Raw genomic sequence first — 22,745 nt, 5'->3', positions numbered from 1 at the left:
AAGCACAGCCTGGCTAGCAATTTCCGCTGTGCCTGGGATATCCACTATGGCTTCTTTATTCACGTTTGTTCACAAATAGCTGAGGGCCAGCTGCAACAGGAGTGTGGGATAAATGTCTGGCTGTTGCTGTTGATTAGACTTCAATGGTTCACCTCTAGGTTGTCTCATAGCCTCCCCCTCTTCATGTGGCATCTCTAGCACAGTAGCCAGACTTTTTACATGGCAGCTCCAAGCTGTGGGGTCTTCTTGGGTTTTTGTTTTATTTTTTAAAGATTTTATTTATTTGAGAGAGAGCATGAGTAAGGGGAAGGGGCAGAAGAAGAGGAAGAGAGAATCTGAAGCAGACTCTGCTGAGTGTGGAGCCTGACGTGGAGCATGAGGTCACGACCCCAAGATCATGATCCAAGTTGAAACCAAGAGTAGGGTGCTTCACTGACTGAGTCACCCAGGAGCCCCAGGGCTATGGGGCCTTCTTAAGGCTTTGGCTCATCACCAGCAAGCATCAATTCTCCACATTCTCTTATTTAAAGCAGAACACAGGCCAGCCTGGATTTGAGGAAACGGGCCCCTCAAGAACATGAATACAGGGATACCTGGGTGGCTCAGTGGTTGAGCATCTGCCTTTGGCTCAGGGCGTGATCCCAGAGTCTGGGATCGAGTCCCACATCAGGCTCCCTGCGGGGAGCCTGCTTCTCCCTCTGCCTGTGTCTCTGCCTCTCTCTGTTTCTCATGAATAAATAAATAAAATCTTAAAAAAAAAACAAAAAACATGAATACAGGAACAACTTTAAAAAAAGAAAAAGAAAAAAGGGGCCCTGGCTGGCTCAGTCAGTAAAGCATGCAACTCTTGATCTCAGGATCATGAGTTCAATTCCCACAATGGGGTAGAACCTAGTTTAAAAAAGAAGAAGAAGAAAAAGAAAAAAGAACATAAATACAGGAGCTTTAGTTTATCGGGTGGGCAACCAATGACATGGCACAACAGCAATAGTTCAACCCCACTACGTTGAAAGCTAATAATTAAGGCAAAACTTGATTCTAGTATGGACCAAGGTGGTAGCAATGGAGATGGTGAGAACTCACTAGTTTCTGGGTATGTTTTGAAGGCAGGGTTGAGGGGATTTCCTGACAGCATTGACACAAGGAAGGGTCAAGGGTACTCTGAGGTTTTCAGATTGAGCACATGGAAGAATGCCGTTTACTGAGAAGCAGAAGACTGAGTGAGAGGCAGGTTTGGGGGAATATCAGGAGTTTGGATTTGAAACTTTAAGTGTGAAGTTTCTATTGGACATATACATGGAGGTATCAAGGAACAGCTGACTACGCAGGTTCAGAGAGGTCAGGTGTGGATATATAATCTACCAGTTGTCATTGTAGATAGTATTTAAAGCCATCGACAGGACAATATCACCAAGGCAGCTTGGGAGCGAAAAAAGGAAGCCCCGGGATCGAGTCCCACATTGGGCTCCCTGCATGGAGCCTGCTTCCCCCTCTGCCTGTGTCTCTGCCTCTCTCTCTCTCTATCATGAAAAAATAAATAAAAGCTTAAAAAAAAAAAGATAAGGGGTCATATCTTATCACGTCCCTGCTCAGAGTACTCCAATGCTTCTCATCTCAGAGTAAAACCAAAATCTTTACAACAACCTACAAGATCCCAAGGACTGGCCAACTATGGCCAGTTTGCCGAATCTTTGTACTACTGGGATTTTGTTTTGTTTGTTTGTTTGTTTGTTTTAATTTTTATTTATTTATGCTAGTCACACACACACAGAGAGAGAGAGAGGCAGAGACACAGGCAGAGGGAGAAGCAGGCTCCATGCACCGGGAGCCTGACGTGGGATTCGATCCCGGGTCTCCAGGATCGCGCCCTGGGCCAAAGGCAGGCGTGAAACCGCTGCACCACCCAGGGATCCCTTGTTTTGTTTTGTTTTTAAGGGGCTGTTAAAAAATTAAAAATGAGAAAAAGAATACGTGACAGAGATCATATGTGGCCTGTACAGCTTAAAATATTTACTATCTGGCATTTTACAAAAAACTTTTGCCAATCTCTCCCTTGCACAGCTGGACCCTTGGTGACTCTGCGTGCATCTTCTCCTCTTGCTCACCAAGCCCTCTGCTCATCCAGCCCCAAGCAAACTGGCCGCCTGGTCATTCCTTGCATTTTCTTACAGTTGCTCCAACTAGCCAGGTATGCCCAAGCCCTGAGGTCTTGACTCCTGCTATCTTCTCTTCATGGAACATTCTTCCCCAGTTTGTTATCCAAAGTCCTTTTCTCTCAGGTCTTTACCCAGATGCACTTTCTCAATGAGGCCTTATCTGTCCACCTTATTGAAAATTACGTGTCCCTGCATCTCTAACTCTCTCTGCCTTATTTTTCTCCATATCACATGTCACTAACACATATTTTTTGCCTTTTGTTGTCATTGCTTATCTTCTATATTCTCCTACTAGAATGTAAATGTGTGGACAGGAATCTTTGTCTGCTTTCTTCACTGATGCAGTCTCAGTGTCTAGGGCTCCTGCTGCATGGTGGGCACTCCGTGTGCATTTCCTGGATGTTTTTATGGGTCATGAGAACCATTACATCTCTCTGTTTGCTGCATAGCACTTGTCAGCAGCTGCAAATGCCATATTTAGTGGTCTGTCCACAAACTCCACTAAAGCGGGAACTGCAGAGCTGTGCTCGACAAATATCAAGTATCCAATGTAATATTTATTCCATAAATAAATACACATCCCACACGTCTTTTAAAAGAATGAATGGGAAGTGAGGCAGTAGAAACACAGTAAGTCGACACTTTTTCAAGAATTTTGCCGTGGACAGGAGCAGATAAATGGAATGGTGGCCGGAAAAGGATACATGGTCAAGGGAGGGTTACAAATGGTGATACAAGGAATAATCCAGATTGACACGTATGTTAATAGCATAGGAAAAAGGAGAAATTAGAGAAGCAGAGTTATTGGAGAGGGGAAAACAATAGGGTGCAGAGCCCAGGAGGAAAGGTTGACTGTGATGGACACAGTTCTAGTCTTTCCTTGAAGAGGAGGAAAGAACAACCTCCAGCAGTTAAAGCCTCATTAATGGCAAGATGAGGAAGTTCCCTTCTGGCTTCTAGTCCCTCACTAAAGTGTGGAAGGTGAGATTACCTGCTGAAATTAGGGGGTGGGTGGGAGATTGGAGATTTGAGAAGAGGGGACAAAAGAGTGTGGAGATAGAGACTGTCCTAGGGAAATGTGAAGGGACAGCCAGGTGGTTACCAAGGGCTCATTTGGGGTCAATGGTCACGAATTTCAACGAAAGCAATCACCCCATTTAGTAATTTCTCTTGAGCAGCATCCAGCTCCTGGGTTCCAGGTACAGAGAACACAGAGTTGAGTTTAGTCAGGGTGGTTGTAGCAAAACTGGGATTCTCAGTGCATGGTCTCCAGACCAGCAACATCAGACTCATTGAAAGCTGGTAAAAAATGCTAATTTTCAGGCCTCATTCCAGATTCTTGAATCAGAAACTCTGTAAGAGGGCCTAGCAATCTGTGCTGTAACAAGCTTTTCAGATGATTCAGGTTCAGCATGGCTCAATTGGGTCCTCTGTTCAGAGTCTCAGAAAGGCTATGAAATAAAATGTGGGGTTGCACTCTTCTCTGGAGATTCTGAGGATAAAACTTCTTCCAAGTTCATTCAGGTTGTTGACGGGATTCAGTTCCTTATAGTTGTAGGGCTCAGGTGCCCATTTCCTGGTTGGCTGTGAGCTAGAAGCCTTTGTCAGCTTCTTAAAACTGCCTGCATTCTCTGTCACATTGCCCCTTCTATTTTCCAGCCAGCAAGTTGGTGATCAGAACAGCACTTTAAGACAGTGGTCTTTAAACTGGGGTTTTAAGGGGTATGCAGGCATGGAATATTTGAGAGCACCTGTTCAGGGGGATCTTTGACTTCTGTATGTACATTGGCTGAAAAATGACCTTCACGGTATACCATTATGCTTCTTGTCCTTTCCCACCACGCTGTTTGCATCACTCTTCTATTTATGAAAGATTTGTCTCTCACCCATCCTAAATCTTATATTGTAAATTGACCCAGGATATAGAAAATTCATCTCTTTAAACAGGAAACCTATAACAGGCTTTGTGTCTTCCCTGGTCCTATACATATTTCTGTGAAGTTTGAAGCACCACATTGGAAACGGGGTAACTTAAAAAAAAAAAAGGAAACGGGGTAACTTGGCACATGTTGAAAGTGTTTCAATTTAGATATATGGTCGAATGGGTCCAAGGAATAATAAAATAATATATAATAATACTACTACTAATAATAATAATATTACTTCTTTCCTCCCCAGACAGCTGTGAAAGAAGGTATTGCTTCAGAGACAGAATCCTGTGAGGGCAAAGCACAGGGAAGTTCGATAGGAAAAACTGAGAATGGCAGCATCTTATATCATCTGGGCACAAACTCTGGGCAAGACTCTCTTGCTGTCTCTAGCCAGGAAATTTAGAACTGGAATCCAGGTGAAATGTGTTTGACAGAAACACAAAATCTTTATTGAAATAAAAAAATAAAGCCTGATTGGCTGATTGAATTGATAATACACTGGTTTTGCCAATTTTTCTTAATGGCAGACATTTTTCTAAAATTGAATGAGTCACATATGCAGCTCCAAGGTTTTGATAAATTATATGTAAAGCCTATAATAAGATAGAAGCATTTTATTTTTAAAAATTATATTGGCAAAGCATATTAAAATTAATATTTGTATGTTCCCAATTCCTTCAGAGTATATTGGGTTAAATAAAGTGCCTCTATATGAAACAATAAAAGATACAAGTAATATTAACTTGTTAAGTCTTGGTGAAACCTTTCTTGGTATGTTTCCCAGAAACTGAAAAGTGAAGGAGTCTAATTGAGTCACAGATTCTTTTTTTTTTTTTTAAAGATTTTATTTATTTATTCATGATAGTCACACAGAGAGAGAGAGAGAGAGGCAGAGACACAGGCAGAGAGAGAAGCAGGCTCCATGCACCAGGAGCCCGACATGGGACTCGATCCCGGGTCTACCAGGATCACACAAAGGCAGGCGCCAAACCGCTGCGCCACCCAGGGATCCCAGAGTCACAGATTCTTTTGAAAGTCAGGTGGTGGGGCTGCCTGGGTGGCTCAGTGGTTCAGTGTCTGCCTTTGGCTCAGGGCGTGATCCCAGGTCCCAGGATCGAGTCCCACATTGGGCTCCCTGCGGGGAGCCTGCTTCTCCCTCTGCCTTGTGTCTCTGCCTCTCTCTGTGTCTCTCATGAATAAATAAATAAAATCTTAAAAAAAAAAAAAAAAAAGAAAGTCAGGTGGTTTCCAATTCCTTTGCTTTCAACAAAACTGAATATTGAGTTACCAGCCTATTGATTATTAAGAGTAATCCTCGATAATGATTGCTATGTGATTTTTGGCACATAACTCAGAAGGGACTCAAATAATTGAAAAAGATTGCAATAACAAAACTTCCATTATCATTTACTTATTTATGTAAACAAGGTAATATTTAACCATGAATACATGGACTAATAAAAACACAGGCCCAAAAGAGACATTTTCACTAAAATTTTGTTTTGATTTTTAAAAATTATTTATAGTTTATAATATATCTGTATTGTTTTGACCAATTGCATACTAATTATCATTGTAATGCTATTCAGTCCAGAAGAAATTGAGCACCTATAAACCTAATGATCATAGGGAATTTTTTTTTTAAGATTTTATTTATTTATTCATGAGAAACACACAGAGAAAGAGAGGCAGAGACATAGGTGGAGGGAGAAGCAGGCCCCATGCTGGGAACCCGATGTGGGACTTGATCCCAGGACTCTGGGATCACGCCCTGAGCCAAAGGCAGATGCTCAACTGCTGAGCCACCCAGGCATCCCCATCATAGGAAATTTTTAAAATTTCAATCCTTATATATTTTGTTATTACAGAAAAGAATAATCACGTAATCAATAAAAGACTTTCAAGGATAAGAATATGTTATATCAGCATAAAATATTGTGGAGAAAAGGACAATGGATTTTACAAGTTCGAGAAGAAATGGCACATGATAAAATTCCAACTTTAAGGAAGATTTTTTCTATTTAAAAAAAAATGGATAATGGTGAGCATTGAGCTGCCAAGATATTTAGATCCTTTTTTTTTTTTTTTTCTTCTCTCTCTTTCTCTCTCTCTCTAAGTAGGCTCCACATCCAACGTGGGGTCCAATTCATGACCCTGAGATCAAGAGTCACATGTTCTACCAACTAAGCCAGCGAGGCATCTCTACTCTGGCATCTAGAATCTCTTAGACACATTTTTCTAAAAGGTGTTCTAACGGTTTTGTTTTGTTTTGTTTTTAAAGATTTATTATTTTATTTATTTATGATAGAGAGAGAGAGAGAGAGAGAGGCAGAGACACAGGAGGAGGGAGAAGCAGGCTCCATGCCGGGAGCCTGACGTGGGATCCTGGGACTCCAGGATCATGCCTTGAGCCAAAGGCAGGCACTAAACCACTAAGCCACCCAGGGATCCCCATTCTAATGGTTTTAAATGCCAATATAGGGAGCCTGGGTGACTCAGCAGTGGAGCGTCTGCCTTCTGCTCAGGTTGTGATCCGTGATCCTGGGCCATCCCACATTAGGCTCCCTGTGAGGAGCCTGCTTCTCCCTATGTCTCTGCCTCTCTCTCTCTGTGTCTCTCATGAATAAATAAAATCTTTTAAATAAATAAATAAATAAATAAATAAATAAATAAATAAATGCCAATGTATATAATGAGCCAGAAATATTATGTCCTTTGAAGTTATGAAGCTTATAATACAAACTCTGAAACGTTTCAGAGAACACAGAAACTGGAAAGTTCAAAGACTGCTGGCTAAGGACAATAGCTGGGAACAGGTGGTCTGTGTCTCTGCTGTGTGTCTCTGCTGAATTCAATTAGCAGCTAACATTAAGACAGGAGGCAGGGAAGTCAGTAGAGATTGTTGCCATAGTCCATTCACTCTTAATATTTATTGATGGACTGGCCACCATCTGCTGGGAGCTACTGTGCTCTGGAGATCCCATAAGAACCACGGCCTTGCCCTCATGGAGTTCACAGGCCTGGAGAAAAAGAATAAGGGCTAAATCAAGGCAGGACCAGCAAGGGTAGAGGTGAGGGGACAGAGGTCAGCAATACTGACACTCCCAGGCTTATCTGCACATCTGTGTTTTTATCCTTATTTTCCTTTTTAGAAAAGAAAACTAATTTGCAGAAAGTGTAGTTTTACTACTGAGGACTCCAGGGCAGGGCCTCCTTGAAATCAAGTGATCTTGTTACACAGGCCTCATCTACCATCAATTTTTGGGTTTTTTAAAAAAAGATGTTATTTATTTACTCATGAGAGATACACAGAGAGAGGCAGAGACATAGGCACAGGGAGAAGCAGGCTCCCTTCCGGGAACCTGAAGTGGGACTTGATCCCAGGACCCCAGGATCACAACCTGAGCCAAAGGCAGCCGCTTAACTACTGAGCCATTCAGATGCCCCTATCATCAGTTTTTTAAATAACAAAAATAACTCCTAAAAATAAATAAATAAATAAATAACTCCTGCTCATCTCAAGAATTCAAATAGCACCAAAGTATAAGAAGTGAAGGGCTTGCTGTGTCCCATACCATCTTATTTCTGCAACCACAGGTACAAAATGGGATGATTTTTATACCATACCCCCGAGTGGGAAAGGATGTGGATTAAATTATGCACACATTCACACACTCAGGGTAGGTAAGGATAAAATGGCCACACCCTTTGTGTGTCCAGGGAACTTTGTGCATAACCCCTGCAGCAGGTTCTTTTCCTGGGGTACTGCTAACTCTTGTTCCAATTAATCTGTCTCCTTTCAGAAACCTGCACGTTCAAGAACCCTGCTGGTTAACCCAGATGAATCTCTAATTGGTCTAATTGGTAGGTCTTCCCAGCAGCTTGTCCACGGGCCAACATGTCCTGTGCCAGGACTTGACTGGCTTCAGACAGTTCACAGGAGGTGAGGGAGGGAAAGGAAGGCTCTCAGCCTACACTGCTGCCCTACATAGCTGTTTGGGAAGCTTTGAAGCTCTCTGATCCCATATTTGCTGCCCTCCTAGGCAGCAAAGAGCAAGCCGTTTTGGCCAGAGGAGCACCAGTCAATTCACTTCACTCTTCTCTTACCTTCCTTACTTCTGAGATGTTTGGCAGCTCATGCAACAAAAGGAGATGATGAAGTGTACCCGTAGAGTGGAAACGTGTGCAGGCAGTATAAACACTAATTATGAAGACAGTAAATTGTTTATGGCATGCTAAGGAAAAGTAGTAAACTATAAGAATAGTGGTTTTTTTTTTTTATTTTATTTACTTAACTTGACAGAGAAGGAGCATGAGATGGGGGAGCAGCAGAGGGAGAGGGAGAAGCAGGCTCCGAGCTGAGCAGGGAGCTCGATGTAGGGCTCGATCCCAGGACTCTGGCATCATGACCTGAACCCAAGGCAGATGCTTTACTGACTGAGCCACCCAGGTGCCCCTAAAGTTTCTCTTTTTAAGTAACCTCTATATCCAACAGGGTACTCGAACTCAGAACCCTGAAAGCAAGATGTGGGGCATCTGCTGGCCACACCCTTCCGCCACTGAGCCAGCCAGATGCCCCAAGAACAGTTCTTAATATATAATTACAGTACTGCTATAATCACATAATCCTATGTGTACACATGGGAGAGCTGATATAAAAAAAACAAAATTACTTATTGTTGTTAGGCCTATTAGTAGAATTATGGATGGTTTTGTCTTTTTTTTTTTCCTCACACACACACACACAAATCTTGCATTCTTTTTTCCTTAAAAGGAACATGTTTTAACTCCGTGGTCACATTGGCTGAGGAAAATCCCAGCCCAGTGAAGTCAGCACCTAAGTTCCCCCAGAGACTCCCTTGCATGCAGGGAGGGGTCCTGGCCAGGCTTGTGCCGAGGGCTGTCCCTGAGGCTGAGACCAAGTGTAAATGAGGCATCGGGCATTTGCATGACTAACCCAGGGAAAAAACCCACCAGAGAGTTATTTCTATTTAAGCTCAGAGAAATGCAGAAGTAAATCTGCTTGAACCTAACTTGACTTTAAAAGGAAACCAAACTTGCCACTCAAGTTTTTGTGAGGTGGGGGGTGGGAGAACCTTCTGCCAGGAGGGAGAGTAAGTTCCAGGCTCCACAGACCCTCACCAGAGAACCAAACTCTTCCACCTTCCACCGGAGTCCAGATTCGTGGCCCTCAGGCCCCTGGGGTTAGTGCAAAGGGTTCTGAGTCCCTAAACCCACTGAACCTTGACTTTAGACCAGCCCTGCTTACCCACAGGAAGATTGTGAACTCTGGTAATCATGAAAGCCAAAGAACGTCTTCCAGAAAAATGCACATCAGCCCCCAAATCTGAAACAATTTCAGGGTCTTCATGGACCCCCCTCCCAAATCCTGGACAATCCTACTTGTCCCCCAGATTAAGAACCCCTGTTGGGCCAGCATACATACAATATTTTGCAGACAAGTATGCAACATGAAGGCTATTTTCCAAGCTTGTTGATAGGACTGTGATTGATGAATAAATACAAAGAAATGTTAGAATAAATAAAATGAATGAATAAATAAAAAGAAATACTAGACTCGGAGACTTCTTGTTGTGTATGTTTTCCAGGGAGACAGTTAAATCCCTGAGCAGGTCCAGGAGCATGAGGACGTCGGCCTCCTGTCCCAGGCGTCCCTCATCCCAGCAGCCAGGCCGCCTCGGGCTGGTCGGTCCCGCGTCCCAGGACCCAGGCGCTGGGGGGCGCAGGGCTCCCGATCGCGACCTTGGAGAATCTGCTGAAGCGGACCCCGGCTTTTCGGGGGCTTTTTTCACGGAAATATTGCAGCCGCTGGTTGGTTCACATGTATTTAAGTTGTATTCTCCAATGATGGCCGGGTTTTCCGGACGCGGACCGTCGGCCGCGTCCAAAGAGTCGCCGGCGCGGGCCCGAGCGCGAGGGGAGGCGGCTGGGGTCGCCGCGGGGGAGCGCCCCGGGGAGCCGCCGGGGGCCCGGGCGTGGGCGGCGTGTCGGACCCGCGAGCTCCCTCCCCCGGCGCGCAGGGCGCCGGGCCCCGACCCGCGGAGCGCTCCGCCTTCCCGCCCGAGGCGCGCCCGGGACTCCGGCCCCCGACCCCCGACCCGCCGCGACCTTGCGCTGGACGGCGGCGCCCGGCCGAGCCCTGCGCCCCTGGGTCTCCCGCATCTCCGCGGCGGGCGGATTAATGGGAAGAGGGCGAGGAGGACGGTGCGGAGCGCAGTCCCTTCCCCATGGCTGCCAGCTCCGGGACATCGCCCCTCCCGGCTCTGCTCTCATTTCCGGAGATGCCCAAAGTCCGGATTTCAGCTTTGGCCCCAAACCCGGTTGGTTCCAGGCTCCCGGGGCGGGCTCGGGCGGGACTCCGCTGACAACAGTACCTGGCACACGCTAGGCATGTGTGCATTGGTGAATAAATCGAGTATTTTATTTTTCACGTTTGGGTTCAAACGTGTCTGCTTGAACACTTCCAACAGCGAAGCCCCTGTTAAAGAGTGGGTACAGGGCAGCCCGGGTGACTCAGCGGTTTAGCGCCTCCTTCGGCCCAGGGCGTGATCCTGGAGACCCGGGATCGAGTCCCACGTCGGGCTCCCGGTGCATGGAGCCTGCTTCTCCCTCTGCCTGTGTCTCTGCCTCTGTGTGTGTGTGTGTGTGTGTGTCTCATGAATAAATAAAATCTTAAAAAAAAAAAAAAGAGTGGGTACAATCAGTAATATGAGAAAAATGGGGTCCACTGGGGAAGTGGAAGGAAACGAGCGGGCCCAGAGAGCAGCTTCTCTGTGCGCAGGGAAGTCAGTGTCCAGGACGTGTCGGAGCGCTGCGCCCCGCGGCCAGATGGGGGGAAAGAAGAGAGCCCCGAGGCGACAGTCCTCACTCGACGGCAGGGTACAGATCCGGCTCTACTGGGCACTAGGGTCGGGGAAGCTCAAGGCCTCAGGAGTCGTGGACAGAGGGGGCCCCAAGTCCTCCTGCAGGGGGCAGAGCGACACCTCTCCCGGGCTCGGAGGGCAGATACCAGATTTGCTGAGCGCCCTTGCGGCCTTGTCTCAGCCTTCCCTGGTCCTGGGGAACAACCGCCGCCTGCAGGGGGCGAAAATGCTCTTCTGATTCTTCTCCTGGGCTGAGATCTGAGCTAAATATAGAAGCTGAGATCAACGGAAAGGAATGAGACTGAATAAACATAATGTGTATATGCATAATCCTGAGGGGACACGGAGCAAAGTACCATTCCCAAACACGGCAGTAAGGAAGGGTTACTTAGAAAGGAATGAGAATTTGGAGGGAAAAAAAAAATCTAAGTTCCACATTATACATCAAAATAAACTCTGAGAGGATCAAAATGCTATATATTTAGAGACATTATATTAAGTAGGATGAAACAGTTCTGTTTGTGGCTGAATGTCAGCATTCTAGTGGCTTTGAAACAATAGAAGAAAGTGGAAAAGAAGGCTAAAATTTAAAAATTTAGGGGTACTTGGGTGACTCAGTTAAGCGTGGAACTCTTAATTTCCCCTCAGGTCATAATCTCAGGATCCTGAGATGGAGCAGGGGCTCTGAGCTGGGCTTGGAGCCTGCTTAAAATTTTCTCTCCCTTTGCTCCTTCCCTGCTTCCCTCTCTCTCTCTCTCTCTCTCTCTCTCTCTCAAAAAACAAAACAAAACAAAAAAAAACCTGGATTTAAAAAGAACACATTTTAAAAATTTACTTATTTGAGTGAGAGAGAGAGCACTAGCGGGGGAGAACCCGACTAGGGGAAGAGTATGTATGAGTCAGGAGAGAGGCAGATTCCCCGCTGAGCAGGAAGCCTGACCTGAGGCTTGATCCCAGAACCTCAAGATCATGGCCTGAGCCACCCAGGCGCCCTTAAACTGGATCTTAAAAAGACAAAAGCTTGAGAAAAAAATGTTTGCACCAAATAAGAATCAGAAAATGCCAAAAATGTATAAAAGCTTATTTAAATATGTAAAAACAATCAAGATAAACAACCAAATTGACAAAGAAGGTAGTAAACAATGTAATTCACGAAGAAAAATAAAATTAGTATACAAATGCATGGGGAATTGTTTGTTGTTCGCCTTTGGCTCAGGGTGTGATCCCAGAGTCCCAGGATAAAGTCCCGCAATGGGCTTCCTGCACGGAGACTGCCTCTCCCTCTTCCTCTATTTCTGCCTCTCTCTGTGTCTGTCATGAATAAATAAATAAAATCTTAAAAAAAATTTTTTTTAACTTAACCTTGATGTAGTACCTTACATCTACTAAAGTAGCAAAAACGTTGTAAGATTGTAATGCATAATGTTAGCAAAGTGGTAAAATAATGAAGTCAGGGACACCTGGGTGACTCAGCAGTTAAGTGTCTACCTTTGGCTCAGTGCATGATCCTGGGGTCTTGGGATTGAATCCCACATCAGGCTCCCTGCATGGAGCCTGCTTCTCCCTCTACCCCGTTTCTGCCTCTCTCATGAATAAATAAATAAAATATTTTTTTAAAAAATAAATAATGAAGTCACCATAGCTTCATAGAGTTCTTTTGACCAGCAATACGATAATCTACATTCATTCAACAAATAGCTGTTGAGGAGTTCATTGTAATGGAAGAGAACAGACAAGAAATAGATGTACACCTCAGGAGCTAGTGATCACTTTAAGGAGAGAAATAGAACAGCTAATGATGGAATGTGCTATTTGAATCTGGCTAGGGTAGGCTTCTCTGATAACATCTGAACAGAGAGACATGAACAAAGCAAGGGAACAAATATTGTTCATATTTATGGGAAGAATGCTCCAGGTTAGAGTGAACAGAAAGTACAATGACCCTGAGGCAAGAGCATGTGACTAATAGAGCACCATTTGATTCTTTTTTAATCATGTAGTAATCCTTGGAATATTTTAGGAGGGGGGATGGGTATTGGGGGATGAGCATTAAGAAGGGCACTTGATGTATTGAGTGCTGGATATTATATACAACTGATGAATCACTAAACTCTAAACTCTACCTCTGAAACTAAACAACAACAAATTGGAATATTTTACAAATTGGTTTACTTTATATACCTATTATGACAATGATGAATTAATTGAGCTGAAATAATATAGTGTTGTCAGATATTTGTTATTTTATCTTCACTAAACTAGCAAAACCTTAGTCTCCAGGGAAGGTGACATTACAAAAAGATTGCTTCACTCCCATCCTCTTCCATAAAATGCTACTTAATCATTTCCAGTACACTCGGCCTTTCTCTAAACGAAGTATCAAAAGATAAGAGTTAAAGTATGGCCACAGTTCAGAGAAAGGGTCTTTTTTTTTTTTTAATTTTTATTTATTTAAGATAGTCACACAGGGAGAGAGAGAGAGAGGCAGAGACACAGGCAGAGGGAGAAGCAGGCTCCATGCACCAGGAGCCTGACTTGGGATTTGATCCCGGGTCTCCAGGATCGCGCCCTGGGCCAAAGGCAGGCGCCAAACCGCTGCGCCACCCAGGGATGCCCCCCCCCTTTTTTTTTTAATTTTTGAGAAAGGGTCTTAAAAGCAAAACGAGTGGTAAGTTTATCCAGTTTTGTGGATAAAACTATCCTAATGATTCTCAAACAGATCCCTAACCTGATCCTCAGTCCTGGACTCCATCTACATTCAAACATCCATCTATCCACTTGACCTCTCCAAATGGATGTCAGACTTAAATGTCCAAAAGTGACCACCTGTTCTCCATCCCCCATCACACATACCCTCCTAACGCATGCCACAAAGACTCTAACAGTCTTCATCTCAGAGTGTACATATATATATATACTTTAAAGATTTTCTTTATTTATTATTATAGACACACAGAGAGAAGCAGAGACATAGTCAAGGGAGAAGCAGGCTCCTCGTGATGTGGGACTCGATCCCCAGACCTGGGATCACACCCTGAGCCGAAGGCAGACACTCAACCGCTGAGCCACCCAGGCGTCCCAGTCTTCATCTCAGTCAATAGCAAGTCAGCTCCTTCATTTGCTCAAACCAAAAGCATGCAGTTATCCTTGACTCTCTTTCCTTTAAAACTAAGTCAGGCCAAAAAAAAAAAAAAAAATTAAGTCAGGCCATGTCAGTCTTCTATTGAAACCTGTTGTTGTCTCCCCACCCATCAGATGTAAAAGCTGAAGTGCTCACTATGGCCTAGAGGCCCAGCCTTTTTGACCTTTTCACTTACTACTCTGGCCTTTCCACCACTCCTGTCAGACCAGCCCCCTCAATATTCCTCAAACACACCAAACACATGCCTCCTTCAAGGCCCTTGGACTTGTTCCTTCTACCAGGAATGCTTTTTCTTTCCAGAATCTCATGTGATCAATGCCTCACTTCCTTCAGATCTTTATTCAAAAGCTAAAGCCACTTTTTCAGTGAGGCAAGCATACAAAAAACTCCCTGCTTTGGGGCACTTGCGGGGCTTAATCGCTTCAGTGTTGGATTGGTTTCAGCTCACGTCATGATCTCAGGGTTGTGAGATTGAGCCTCAAGTTGAACTCAGTGCTCAGTGTATGGAGTCTGCTTGAGGTTCTTTCCTTCTCCCTTTCTCCCTCCCCTCTGTTTCTCCCCCGACTTGCTCTCTCTCAAACAAACAAACAAACAAACAAACAAACAAACAAATACAATCTTTAAAAGAAAAAGCCCCTGCTCTGGGTTTTCCACTTTATCTGAACCTAAATATCTATCTATCTATCTATCTATCTATCTATCTATCTATCTATCTATCTATCTATCTATCTATCTATCTATCTCTATCATCTATCTATCTATCATCTATCTATCTATCTATCTATCTATCTATCTATCTATCTATCTCTATTTTGTTCACTGAAGTACCCCCCAGTGCCCAGAACAGTGCCTGCCACATGGTAGGCACTCATAAGTATTCACTGAATGAATGAGAGAGGGAAGGAAAAGCAGATAATATGGTAAAGATAAGAGACAAGGAGAAACATTAACAGAAGAGTGACTTTGGGAGGTTGCTAAGAATACAGGTTAATAGTGCAGAAGATTCTGCAAAATGTAAATAAGTGTCGGGTCACCAAGATAGAGGCTGGAGGCCAGATACTCTCTGACAAAGACTGGCTCCCTCCCTGGCTCATAGTTTATTTACATCCAGCTCCATCTTCAGAATCACATCCTCTGAGGGGTAAGAACACCAGAATCCACAACCATGCCCTGCCCCACAGACACATGTTGGCCTTAAAATGTGAAGCGGCAGGATGATGGGACAAACGGATGCCTAAGATATGTAAGAGAAAACTCAACTCAAAGCAGTTTAAATACTAAAAGGCCTTTATTGTCTCAAAAGCAATGAGAGCTTGACTAATGGTTTGGTTCAGAAGTTCCCAACATCATCAGCGTCTTGGACTCTTTCAAGACTCCTTCAACTCTGCCCTCCTCTGTGTGTTAGCCTTGTCCTTACTTTGTTTCTCCTTATGGGTGCAGAAATGGCTGCAGTTTTTTCAGATTGTGTATCCTTACACCGCATCATCCATACAGATTATTGGGCTTTGATCAGTTTGGGCCAATGTCTGTCATGTGACCACCCCTAAGCAAACCCTACGGGCAGAGAAAAGGCGACATGCAGAGGAGGGCAGACCTGGCTTAGGTCCCTCTCTGAACCAGTCACTGGGCCAGGAGGATAGGGTTGAGGACACCCCACTGGGGCTGGAGGTAAAGTCACTCCTACCATGGCCCTTCTGTAGAGAGGAAAGGGTGGCATGGATGAGGGATCTGCCCTGTGGATCCTGGATCCACAACAAAGGCATATCCACTCAGGGTCAAAGACGCTGAAGACCACTGTCTATTCCTTATTCAGGTCTAATGACCCATCCCTTCATCAGGCCCAGGCCCTGCAGAGGTTCCCAAATAATGTCACCAAATTCCTGTTTGGAACCTGGTACAGATCCCTAAACAGCACAGGATAGAGGCCATTTCAATCATGGTCTCCTTTGGCTCCTGGTCAATCAGTCCCATGGTGCTCCTTCCCTCCCTGTCATCCCAGGCTAACTGTCCAAATGCAAGTGAGTCCAGGAACCTGACGACTTCTCCTGCACTCTTGGGCTGATGCTGCTCTCTGCCCTGCCTGCCACTATACCCAGACTCCTGAGCTTATCACCCAGAAACTTTGTTCACCATAAAGAGAAGCTCTCTCCATTTTCTGTTTAACTAAAATTTTGCTGAGGACACGGCTTCCCTTGCTGCCCCTGCTCTGGGTTTTCCACTTTATCTGAACCTAGATATCTATCTATCTATCTATCATTTATCTATCTCTATCTATCTTGAGTGATGCTAACTCATTCTCATAGCCCAGTTAATAGGGGACAAGGAGGAGAGTGGTCGACATCCTTCCATCCCTCACTTCCTCTCTTGGACCATCACCTTTCCTTTGAGAATTCCTTCCTTGGCACTGTATCTACCTACCTTTCAACATTCACCAGGACTTGGGCCCCTGGTTCTCAGGGTACTCAGGGGAAAGATCGCCATCATCTTAGATGATTTACTGTTTCTGTGGATGACACATTCTACATCTTTTTTTTTTTTTTTTTAAAGATTTTTATTTATTTATTTATTCATGAGAGACACAGAGAGAGAGAGAGAGAAGCAGAGACACAGGCAGAGGGAGAAGCAGGCTCCATGTAGGGAGCCTGACATGGGACTCGATCCCAGGTCTCCAGGATCACACCCTGGGCTGAAGGCGATGCTAAACCGCTGAGTCACCAGGGCTGCCCCACATTCTACATCTTAATTTTATTTTTTAAACAGATTTTTAAAAAAGATTTTATTTACTTATTCATGAGAGACACACACAGAGAGAGAGGCAGAGACACAGGCAGAGGGAGAAGCAGTCTCCACGCAGGGAGCCTGACGTGGGACTCAATCCCAGGTCTCCAGGATCAGACCCTGGGCTGAAGGCAGCACTAAACCGCTGAGCCACCCGGGCTGCCCTACATCTTAATTTTAAAGTCTCTGACTCCCTCATCTTCAATCACCCTTCTTTCCACTTGGGCCACCTATCCCCTTGGCCACACTCTGAGCCTTGTCATCATTTAGAAATGCTACCCTCTGACAAAATCCCATCCTCCAAATGTAGCAGTTGACTCAAGTCATGTAGTATGCAACAAAGTCTAGGTAAGCAGGTGCAGTGCATTGGTCTGCATGTCCAAAAATGAGTTTTGCTTTATAGCAGATACTAAGCTTTCTTTTTTTTTAAATATTTATTTATTTATTTATTTATTTATTTATTTATTTATTTATTTATTTATTTATGATGGACAGAGAGAGAGAGAGAGAGAGAGAGGCAGAGACACAGGAGGAGGGAGAAGCAGGCTTCATGCCAGGAGCCTGACACGGGACTCGATCCCGGGACTCCAGGATCACGCCCTGGGCCAAAGGCGGGGCTCTACCACTGAGCCACCCAGGGATCCCCGATACTAAGCTTTCTATAAGAGACTGGGTCATATATAAAGTAAAAAAATATGGTTACTCCAGGAAAGTGCCTAGGTTTTTGGGTTTTATAACCTCTCCTGAACTGTGGGGCTGTCAGTGTCAGGGACCAGCTCTTACAATAAGTTACTTAGAAAGGCAAATGCCCACTCTGGTAATGGAGCATTCCGAAAATGGTTGGGGGCAAAACAATCTCTGTTGGTACAGTTTCTCTGATGGTAATCTAGTAATCTAAGGTCTAAGGATGAGCAAAATTTTATCTTTTTTTAAGATTTTTATTTATTTATTCAAGAGGAGAGAGAGTGTGTGCACTAGCTGGGGCAGGGGGCAGTAGGGGGAGAGGGAGAAGCAGACTCTTCACTGAGCACAGAACCCGACATACATGGGGCTCAATCCCAGGACCCTGAGATCATGAGAGCCAAAGGCAGAGAGACACTTAACTGACTGAGCCACACAGGCAAAGTTTTAGATAACATTAATTTAATCTATTTAGTTTGTCATCTGTCTGAGAATTCTAGGTGCGTGATGCAAGAAACTAAGAGGGAACCAATTGCTTTAAGAAGAAAAATAGGGAATGGGGCTTATTGGAAGGAAAATTGAGTATTTCAAGTATCAACAAAACTAGAGGATGGGGAGGAAACCCTGAGTTTGACCTTAGTCAGATATAGCTAGACTTGAAGATTCAACGTCTGGTTCTCTTCACATGCTGGCATCAACTTTCTTTGCTACAGACTGGACTTCTTGGTGTGCTGAGGGCCTATAGCACCCTGGCTTCTCTTACATCCCACCTGTCCCCACCGGAGAGGGATGAGCCTTTTCCCTCTTGGCTCTGAGGAGGGTTTCTGGCCTGGCCTGGGTTGGAGGCTGACTCCCATACCATCAATGGTTGGGCTGTGAAGAGATCTTCCTAGCCCTCAGGATGCCAGTGTCTGCCACTGGGCCAATCAGCTGCACCATGGGGATAGAGTCACGTGATACAGACCTGGCTGTTAGGCACCTACCTGAGGTAACAAGGACACTTTCCAGAGTAGAAGTAAGTATGAGAATATTAGAAATAAAATATTGGAAATGGAATGCAGGCAGCCACCCCTAGGAGGGATTACTACATCGTTGCTAAATAAGTGTTTCTTAATCCTTCCACAAACAGTCAAATAGCCCTAAGGGTGTTGCCCATTCTAAGTTCAGGCGCCAAAGCACAGGGGGACAGGGCTGAGCCCTCTCCTTGCTCTGACCTCCCTCTTAGGCGCCTGGGCCACCCTCCCTCCACTGTGCCTCTAAGGCATCAGCCCATGGTCTGTCTCCCAAACTGTCCAATCATCGATGCCCTTGCTGCCTTGTCTTTCCCTCTCTGCTCACCAGCGGCCTCTGAGTTGCTCTCTTTATTATGCCCAAAGGGAGAACCTTGAAATCTTCCTGAGAAGGAAAAATGCATACAGATATAAATCTGCGCGTGCTCCTGTTTCACATAAGTGGCCTGGTGGTTGAGGAAGGATTTCCTTCCAAGACCAGGCGCAGAAGAGAAAAGAATAGAGTACCAATGTTGCAGATCCCCCCAGATGGGTCTGGGTCTCACCCTGCGTGAAACCACGGTATTGCCGGCCCCCTTTCCCCCCCATGTGAACCAATGTGTGTGAGCAAGTGTGTGAACCAGTATGATATATTAACTGTACATGGCTGACAACCTAAGAAAGAGCAGATGGGGACTGTGCCAACCTCCTCTCACTTACTCTGGATCCGTGCCAGGATCTGAGCCTTCTGCCTGCGGCTAGCAATTGAATTTGGTTTTTTGCATGGGCTCTCGTTGCCCCCGGAGATTTTAGCTCTTATTCACCTCCAGGCCACTTTGGTTTGGATCTGTCTCTCTCATTTCAGCCTTTACACAGAAACCCTCAGCCCAGCCGCCTTGGCAAGCACTCCAGCGAAGCTCACAAAAGCACCAGCAGATACACTGTCCTGAGATGGGGGAGGCAGCTGGATTTTGGGTTCTTTCTGGGCACTGAGGGATAAGAAAGGAGAGGCAGCTGCCCCAACCAAAGGGGAAGGGAAGAGACTCAGCTCCAAAGTCCAGCCCTGCCCTCCACCACCAGCCAGTCCTACCTCTGCTGGGGCTGCTGGGCAATCAGAGGTCAGGAATGGGAAGGGGCATGGCAGTGGCAACAGCCAAGGCTCAATCAAGCACAAGGGGCCCGAGAAACCTGGAAGACAGCACCAGGATACTGGGGGTAGGGGCGACAGGGCCCAGAGTTGGCCTGCTGAAGGAGCAGACAGTGGGGCTGAGGTTGCGAAGGAACCAGAGTCTCTGGGCCCAGCCCAGGGTTTGGAAGAGGCCAAAGTTGCCATGGTGATAGAAGCTCTTCTCTCCTCTTCTTCTTAGAACTGTAATGACTCATATTCCTTGAATGCAAAGCCTAGGGCCTTTTACATACATTTCTTTCATTTGCTCCATGCATCATTATTTTCGACTCTTCTCTGGACAAGAGACAGAAATCCATATTTCTTAGCAGTTTATCACAGAACTGACACCTAGAATTGGAAAGTATGAACCTGGCAAAATGAAATTGGGTTCCCAGTATCACTATGCAAAACTAGCTTACTTCTCCAACATACCCGACGTGCCCTCACCATCCTCATAACCCATTTCACTCTTTGTGCCTTGTTCATGCTAATTCCTCTACCAAGGGAATCCTTCTACTTTTTCCACTTTACAAATTCTTACTTGTCTTTTAAGACCTAGAGGAACGGTTACCTCTCCTGGGAACAGCAGTACCCACCCCTTTGTCCACTGGATTAATTGCTTTTCATTTGGTCCCCAAAGTGACCTAGGTGAACCCTAAAAGAGCACCTATTTTACTGTATATAATTGGTTGTGTCTGCCTAATACCTCCATGTAATGGAGAGGGTGGGGATTATCTTGTGGCATTTGTATCTTAGTGCCTGGCAGGAGCTGCTAATCCCTAATATAGTACGAGTTTTTAAAATATTTTTATTGGATTGAAGAATGAGCCAAAGAATGCAATCAACAAAGCAAATATGGGTGCAGCTCCACTCTACATTTCAATCCATTCAATACTGGAGCCAAGAATCTGCTTGGGAAGCTCATGGTAGAACTAAGTCCTCCACCTTTCCACTACTCCCTCCGCTCCTCAGAATGAAGAGGCTTAGAATACTATATTTTTCAAATTCAAGACTCAAGATTCTACCGGCTTTTATCTCCAGCTTCCTTCTTTAAGAATAGCATCTTTGATAGAGCAGTAGTACGTGGCAGACAGGCAGACAAACTGCACATTATAATTATTGTCCAAACCACCTGGCTGAATAAGTGCCTTTAGCTGTTGATGAATCATGTGATGTCTCATCCTGTTCAGCAGAGGTCAAGTTCTACCGCAGAATTCTTTCTGGAACTGTGGTAATGGTGTTTTGTACAAAGTAGTCATTAGAAAATGTATATTCTCACCGTATGTAGCCAGGAAGATGAGGCAAGGCAGGAGGAGATGCTGGGGAGTCTGTCACCACCACATGCCAGTCTTGACACAGCAGGAGCCTCAACAAAGGGATTTAATCCAGGAACCCTAGGATTGTTGGCAGACATTTCTCAGTCATGCAACATCTAGAATATTTATGGCTGCCAGTTTAGAGAAATATGTTGCACCAAACTGTTAATTGCAAGCAACACCTCAAACTCGCCTCAAAATAGCTTACTATTTTACAAAATTGCAAACTCACCTCAAAATAGCTTAGGCCAAAAAGAGGAATATAGAATGTTATGGAACCACACCAAGGTTAGCTTCAGATACTGATATACTCTCAGATCTTGCTTTCCTCTTTTCTCAATTGTGCTTCTGTGTTGGCTCACTCTCTTCTCCTACAGATAAGCCTCTTCCAAGTAGTGGAAAGTTGGGCCAACATAGCAATTGGAGCATCTACAAGGTTCTGGGAAAAACTACATTGGCCCAGGCCAGATCACATATGTGCCCCTGTAAGTAAGGAAGCCGTCTCCATTACCAGAAATTTGGGGGAGTACAGGCATGATCACTGGACAAATCTTTGCTAGCTAGGTGACTTGAAAATCTGTATTGACTGCATGTTAATAATGTCATATATATATATATATATATATATATATATATATATATATAGTTTGTTTGTTTTGTTTTGTTTTAAGATTTTATTTACTTTATTTGAGAGAGAGAGAGAGAGAGAAAGCAGGCATGGGCATATGGGTATGCTGGTGGGGGAAGGGGGAAAGAGAGGAATGGAGAGGGAAGCAACTCTGTCCCTAGCCCAGAGCCCACGTGGGGCTCCATCCTAGGACCCTGAAATCATGACCTGAGCTGAAACCAAGAGTCAGATGCTTAACAGACTGAGCCACTCAGGTGCCCCTCGTTGTTTAAAATATAGAAAGTTCAGGGAATACCTGGCTGGCTCAGTAAGAAGAGCACATGACTCTTGATCTCAGGATTGTGAGTTCAATCAAGCCTCATGTTGGGTGTAGAGATTAAAAATAAATCAAATCTTAAAAAATAATAAAAAATGAAATAAAATACAGAAAGTTTGGAAAGGAAAAAGGAGTGGGAAATATCCCATAATTCCATCACTCAAATGGCAGCCATTGTTAGCCTTCTGTTGTTTTGTTTAATGCTTTAAAAAAGAATCCTTATATAAGTAATTTTGCTTCCTGATTTTTAACATAACACATGCATTTCCCCATGTCATAAAAACTCCTTAAAACATTGCTTTAAGTAGCTATATAGTATGCTCTGAAAATTTAATCACCTCCTTCAGAAGGAAAGGCAGTGGGATGAGTCAGCATTCCTCCCATACATGTGCTCTGTCCTCAGGCATTTTAGTTCATGGGACTCAATTCCAGCCTCAAAAAGGGGGCCATCCTACTGGCATTCCCCTCCCCCACTTCCTGCATTCTTTTAAACACTTTCAAACTTGTCTAATCCACACTCTTCCTTCCTCTGCTCCAGGCTTAGAGGATTTGCTATGAATCTGGCTAGTGGTGTTAACACTTTAGGTTTAAATCCTGATACTTTGTAGTGATATAATCAGGTAAATTCCTTTTAACCTCTGGAGAGATCATATGCATAATGGGGATTTTGTCAGAGAGCTCTTACAAGGGTTAAATTATATTATGTATTTAAAACACTTAGCACATAATAGGTGATCAATAAGGGGTAGTGAAAAC

The sequence above is a fragment of the Canis lupus genome, chromosome 21 (assembly GCF_011100685.1).
Source record: "Canis lupus familiaris isolate Mischka breed German Shepherd chromosome 21, alternate assembly UU_Cfam_GSD_1.0, whole genome shotgun sequence".
Lineage (NCBI taxonomy): Eukaryota > Metazoa > Chordata > Mammalia > Carnivora > Canidae > Canis > Canis lupus.
Note: the sequence above shows the minus strand (reverse complement) of the source record.